Source organism: Parasteatoda tepidariorum, chromosome 8 (assembly GCF_982258835.1).
Source record: "Parasteatoda tepidariorum strain Cologne lab strain chromosome 8, Ptep-v5.0, whole genome shotgun sequence".
Classification (NCBI taxonomy): domain Eukaryota; kingdom Metazoa; phylum Arthropoda; class Arachnida; order Araneae; family Theridiidae; genus Parasteatoda; species Parasteatoda tepidariorum.
The window spans coordinates 51,088,754-51,094,914 of record NC_141762.1 but is presented as its reverse complement, the minus strand read 5'-3'; the positions used below and the strand labels follow the sequence as shown (position 1 = coordinate 51,094,914).

The window sequence follows — 6,161 nt, the reverse complement described above, 5'->3', positions numbered from 1 at the left end:
TACTTTTGATGTCAGCAATCTCTTAAGTGCAAAAAAACTGCGATTTCCAGCATTTAGTTACATAATAAAGAACTGCTTAATATGAACACAAATATAGTTCATTTGTCAATGCCCTAAATGCCAACAAAACCAGGCATCACCTGAGCACATCTTGAACTGTTTAGGGCTGGACTGGAATGACATTCATTCCTCTCCCATTCTGGTTTCGGATTTTCTGAATGTCAACGGATTCATTGATCTGGTCTGACCCCGTCAGACCAGATGGGAATTAGCAACAACAACAACAACAAATATAGTATATTATTCCTTTCATCTATAATTTCTTGTGTCATTGCGATAAAAAAATAATAGAGCATTAATAGTTGTTTATTGCAGATAGAACGTTGTACTTCCTGATTTCTACTGACTTGTTGTTGCCTATAGGCAACAACAAGGTAACATACTTTCAGGGCAAGCAGTATTTTTTATTAAAGAGGAAATTAGTGGCATTAACAGGATTTCATTATTCATATTTATCTTGATTAATCAAATTATTTGTAATTATCATAAAATATTTGTAATGAAATTTTTATACATTATATATATGCTCATTTTTTTAAAAAAGTTTAAAGTGAATGTAATGTTTACTTCGTATCAATGTGAACACCTAAACGCTATTTTTTTATTATGAGAGCATATTAACAATATTTATATAACACTTTCATAATGGGAGTATCTTCAGTATTTAAATTCATGCACTATTGTGCGAAATAAAAGTCGAATTTAATTTATTATTAATTTAATCATTCTATGGGCCATTTATTTTTTGTAAAGGTAAATTAAAATATTTTTGGAATTGAAATTATCATAAGAAGAATTTACTCACTACGTACGTTTGAATTAGATAAAATTAATTTGAATTTTAACGGCCTTTTTTTATGTTAAGTATGTTTACCACCCATTAGGTGTTAAAGGAAACTGAGGTATATCTATATATATATAAAAATCTCTTGTGGTTAAAAATCTCTTAGTGGTTAAACTCCTTCTGAACGGCTCGACCGATTTTGATGAAATTTTATATGTATATTCAGTAGGTCTGAGAATAGGTTTTGTGGTGTGATCATGGGATCACCACAATATTTACTTTTCATACTGGGCTGTCTCCAACAGGAGCGCCCTCTTCATTGCCTTTGCAGGATCTCTAGGGCTCGACTCATAGCTCGTCTTTAGAGATTCTTGCAACCGCTAGGGAGGGGACGCTATCTTTTGGAGATAGACCAGTATTCCTCGTGGATCTCGAGCAGTTGGTTGCTTTCTTAAGCAGCAGGATAATTTTTGTTTTTTATCCCCCTGTGTGCTCTAGAGTTTAATCGTTGATTTTTACCATAATAAGTTTTTCCTTATCTTCTAATTATTTATTTGATGCATCATATAATTATACAAGAAAACAATTATTATTTCAATGACTTAAATTAAATTACTATCTACTCCCTGGAGCACACAGGGAGGATCCAGCATCCACGTGGTGGATTTAGGCTCTTGTGAATTGATGAGCCGCATACTGAAATGAACATGTTCTTAAAACCGAAATGAAATAAAAATGCTGAATGAATGCCTTCGTCTACAAAAATCTGTGTTTTTCATTTGAATGGGGATATACAACATCTAGCACAAGCAGTTGGCGGATGATCTACACCTCATGGCCCTTCCTTCAACCACACCCCTCGACAAAATTATGGTGCCGTGACCAGGATCCCAGAGTATCTGATGGTTATGGAAGCTTATGTAGAGAAATACCGGAAAGTAAAAAGTTTCTGTGCGCGCCTTCTAGTGAAATCGTCTAGTGAGATCATCTTCCATTCGAAATGCAGTAAGTGGTTTCAACATTTTATGATGAAAAAGAAACCAAGGATGAAGATCGTAGTGATATGTTTCGTAGTGTTGTGCTCCGCGTGTGCTAATTGACATTGTGCTTTTGGAAGATTCCACCTGTGAGTATAGTAATTCAAGAAAACAATATAATGTTTGTGAAAATTTTTACATGTTGATATCGGGAGGTGTTTTGTTTATATGTGTCAAGCTCACCGTTATATCTTATATATTTATATATTTTTACATTTAATATTTACTGCATTTTATTGATTACAAAAAAAATTTTTTCAACCATTTAAGTTTAAATATAATATTTGAATATTGTTATTTAATTGGTCTCATAAGAATTAAATTAATATAGTAAGCAGTTCATTATTTTAAACAAATTAATATGTTGTATTCAATTTTTATATTTTTAAAATTTATTCCTTATTCAATGTGCCTCATTATAAATTTTATATAAGTAACTATTTTGTTTTAGGGTATTTTCATTTGGCAAAACCTAATTATATAACTGTATTTTCTAATTGTATTTCATTTTTAATGCGCACTAGAGCTCAAGCAATGGCCGACGCTAAAAATTTTAACCTAAATATTCAATCCTTTTCTGGCGATGAATCCATTGCTTGGTTTCTGGAGCAGATTTGCCAGATGAAAACATTGTTCGGCTGGTCGGAGGAGGTTGCCTTACTTTTTTTGAAAGGGAAATTGCAGGGGGTTGCTCAGGATTTCGTAGCAAATAATCCCAAATTTAGAAATGCTAATTTTGAGTCAACGTGTAAGTTGCTCAAAGATTTTTTCCAAAATGATGTGAACCCTACCAGTAATCTGATATCACTCAATAGTATGTTTTTGCTGCCAGGTGAATCGATTCGAAGTTTCGCACATAGAATCGAGTCCCTGGTTGCAAAAACATTTACTTCAGTAAATGATAACAAAGCCCTAAACCAGATCAAAGCCCTCCAGCTGATCAATGGCCTGCCCAATGAGATGAAGGAGTCATTAATTTTGGAGGACTCATGTGATTTTGAATCTCTGGTGATTAAAGCCAATAAGTTAGCTATGGCGAAAGCCACCGTTCAGGTACTAAATTCACATTCTATTGCAAATAAATCAGATAATGATACTTTAAAGAGGCTGGAAAGCCAAATACAAACCCTAACATTAAAAGTACAGGAAATTTCTTGCCAATATTGCTCAAAGCCACATACATTGGCCAATTGTGAAGAGTTTAAATTATCACTAACACCACCAAGAGAGGCTTCAAATATGCCCAGACAGGAAAATTTAAACTTTTTAGATAACACCCATCAAAAATCACAGCAACCAATAATTTGTCATTATTGTAACAAAAGAGGGCACATTATGGCCCACTGTAGATTATATTTGGCAACTGTTCGTCCCACTAATTATCCTAGGTTTCAGGGTCCACGATATGTGACCCCTCGTTTCCCTCATTACAATTATCCCAATAGATATGATAGATTTCAAAATCCTAATTCACAAAGGTATAATGCAAGGCAACTTAACAGTCAAACGAGATATAATTCTGAACAAACTATGCCAAAATCTACCTACAAGAGTCATTTAAACTTAAGACGAGGCCATTAAAGGGTGGCATAATGTCCTCACTCCCACGTACAAGTTCACCCAAGCAAATACTTAATCAATACTTAAATTCTAAGATGAATTCTGAACAATTCAATACGGTTAGAGATTATTTTAATAGTTTTAATGCAGAATCTAAATTAATTTATATCAATAATGTTTATACCAGTAAGAATTTACCCATAATAGATATTAAGTTTGGCAATCAATATTTTAAATTTTTATTGGATTCCGGTTCAAGTGTTTCACTCATGGCTAAGGATGTATACTCAGCAATAAAGAACTATAACAAAAGTAGACTTCTTTCGAGCAATGTTCAAATTAGAACTGTAAATTCAGAGTTAAAATTTTTGTTTTGCTCTGAAATTTCTTTTAAAATTGATAAACAACATTTTAAAAACCCTTTTTATATTTCTGAATTTGCACATGGCAATTTTGATGCTATACTGGGCTATGACTACATTTCCAAACATAATATTAAAATTTTCCCCCATGATAATGTTGCTGTTTTTCAAAATTTTAAAGTTAAATTAACTGAAAAGTGTGAAACACTTTGTAATTCAATTGTTGACTCTAAGGCAATTGTAAATAGAAAATTAGTAATTGAACCAAAACAATCAGCTCAAATAACTTTAAAAATTAAAAATTTTAATGATAAAGACAAAACCTTCTTGTTTGAACCCACCTTTAAAAATCCAAATATTGAAATTTTTCCCTCTTTACATAATTGTGACAAATCTAAATTTATTACTGTTGTTAAAAATATTGGCGAACAAACTATTCATATAAACAAAGACACTAACTTAGGCAATATTTTCTTTAATCCTGAATTTGAAGAGAATTCTTCTCAGGAAATTATTCATAATTTAGAAGAAGATATGGAATTTTGTAATTTGATATCTGCTGCACAAGAGATTTTGGATTTGAGGAAAATTGAATTAACTAAAGAAGATTTTGACCTTGCCCATTTACCATCTGATAGGCAAGAAAAATTATTGCAATTGTTTACTTCAAGATATGCTGCTTTTTCAAAATCCCTTAAAACTTTAGGGCACTCAGATATTATTAAACCTCAAATTAAGTTTAAATCAAAAAATCCTATGAAGTGCCAACCATTTACAATTCCCTATGCCATACAAGATCAAGTAAGAACAGACTTAATGGAATTAGTAGAAGCAGGCATTATAGAACGAAATATTTCTTCTTGGTCTTGCCCTTTAATTGTAGTTAAGAAAAGACCAAATCCTAAAGACCCTAATGCACCTACTAAATTTAGACTAGCCCTTGACCTGCGTTTAATAAATACTATAATAGATTCGGCAACTTACCCCTTACCCCGCATTTCTACTATAATTAATGAAGTATCACAATTTCAATTTTTCTCTACCATGGACATGCCCCATGCATATCAACAATTAAAAATTTCAGAGGATCTTAAAGATATTCTCACATTTACCACACCTTTCGGAACTTTTGGTAGCAAAAGACTGGTTTATGGCTTAAAAACAGCTGCCAGTATATTTCAAGCTATGATAGACACTATCATAGATGAATTAAAGAATTTAGGAATCACTGGCATATTTTCGTATCAGGATGATATAATTATTGGAGCTAATTCATTTGAAGATATGTTGAAAAAAATTCAAGCAGTGTTAGATATTTTTATTAAGTATAACTTAACTTTATCCCCTAGTAAATCTGAAATCTTTAAAACTGATACTAATTATTTAGGATTTAATATTTCCCATAAAATTGTTAAACCTATTTCCACTAACATTGCAAAAATAATGAAATTTGAACCACCTAAAAATCATGACCAAGTTAAATCATTTTTAGGAGTCTGCGGCTTCTACCGCCACCTAATTCCCAAATATGCAGAGATAACTGATATTTTATGTAAACTCAGTGCTAGTAAATCAAAATTTGTATGGACGAAAGAACATAAAGATGCCTTTGAATCTCTTCAGCAAATATTTTTTTCCGAACCTTTTGTCAATTTCCCTCAATGGGATAAACCTTTCCTCTTGAACACTGATGCCAGTAAACAGGCAATTTCAGGTGTTCTTTTACAAGAATTTGATGGTGTCCTTCATCCCATCTCATATTATAGTAGAGCACTTTCTAAGGCTGAACAAAATTATCCGGCCATTAAATTAGAACTCTATGCCATTTATAAATCTGTAACATCTTTTAAGGATTATCTTTACAACCGAAAATTTACAATTTTAACAGACTCCAAGCCCCTACTCCATTATAAGAAAATTACTTCACCTGCAAATTTAATTACTCGTTGGCTACTAGAACTGTCCGAATATTCCTTTGAAATGAAATATATTCCTGGAAAAATTAATTTTCTTTCTGATTACTTTTCTCGAAGAGAAAATCCTAGTAATTGTGCTCCTGCTTTACAGTCCCAAGATAATGAGCTAATACTTCCTTTTGTTGACCAAGATATAGAATTGGAAGCTGTAAATATTATTCAAAAACAAGACCCTCAAAATGAAATATCTAACAACACCTTTTATGAAGAGCAAAGGAAAGATCCAAATATAAATGAAATTATTGATCTGCTTGAGTCACCTTCTTTAATTAATGCACATAAAGTTAAAAATTTTATTGTTGATCCTGATACTAAACTATTAATGTTTATTACAAACAAAAAAAGATTAGTTAAGTTAATTGTTGTTCCAAAATCATTACAG

General features: G+C 31.8%; 1 protein-coding gene across 4 annotated transcripts in view; it reads left to right on the top strand.

Moving 5' to 3' along the window:
• The window catches only part of LOC107438661 (UNC93-like protein), a 25,416-nt gene extending 25,324 nt beyond the window's left edge, over window positions 1-92 (top strand). For all 4 annotated transcript variants that reach the window (XM_087150297.1, XM_087150299.1, XM_087150300.1 and 1 more), the window contains one exon: window positions 1-92. This exon is cut by the window's left edge and continues 979 nt beyond it. The gene's annotated coding sequence lies outside the window, so the exon portion shown is untranslated.
• The last annotated feature ends 6,069 nt before the right edge of the window (window positions 93-6,161 follow it).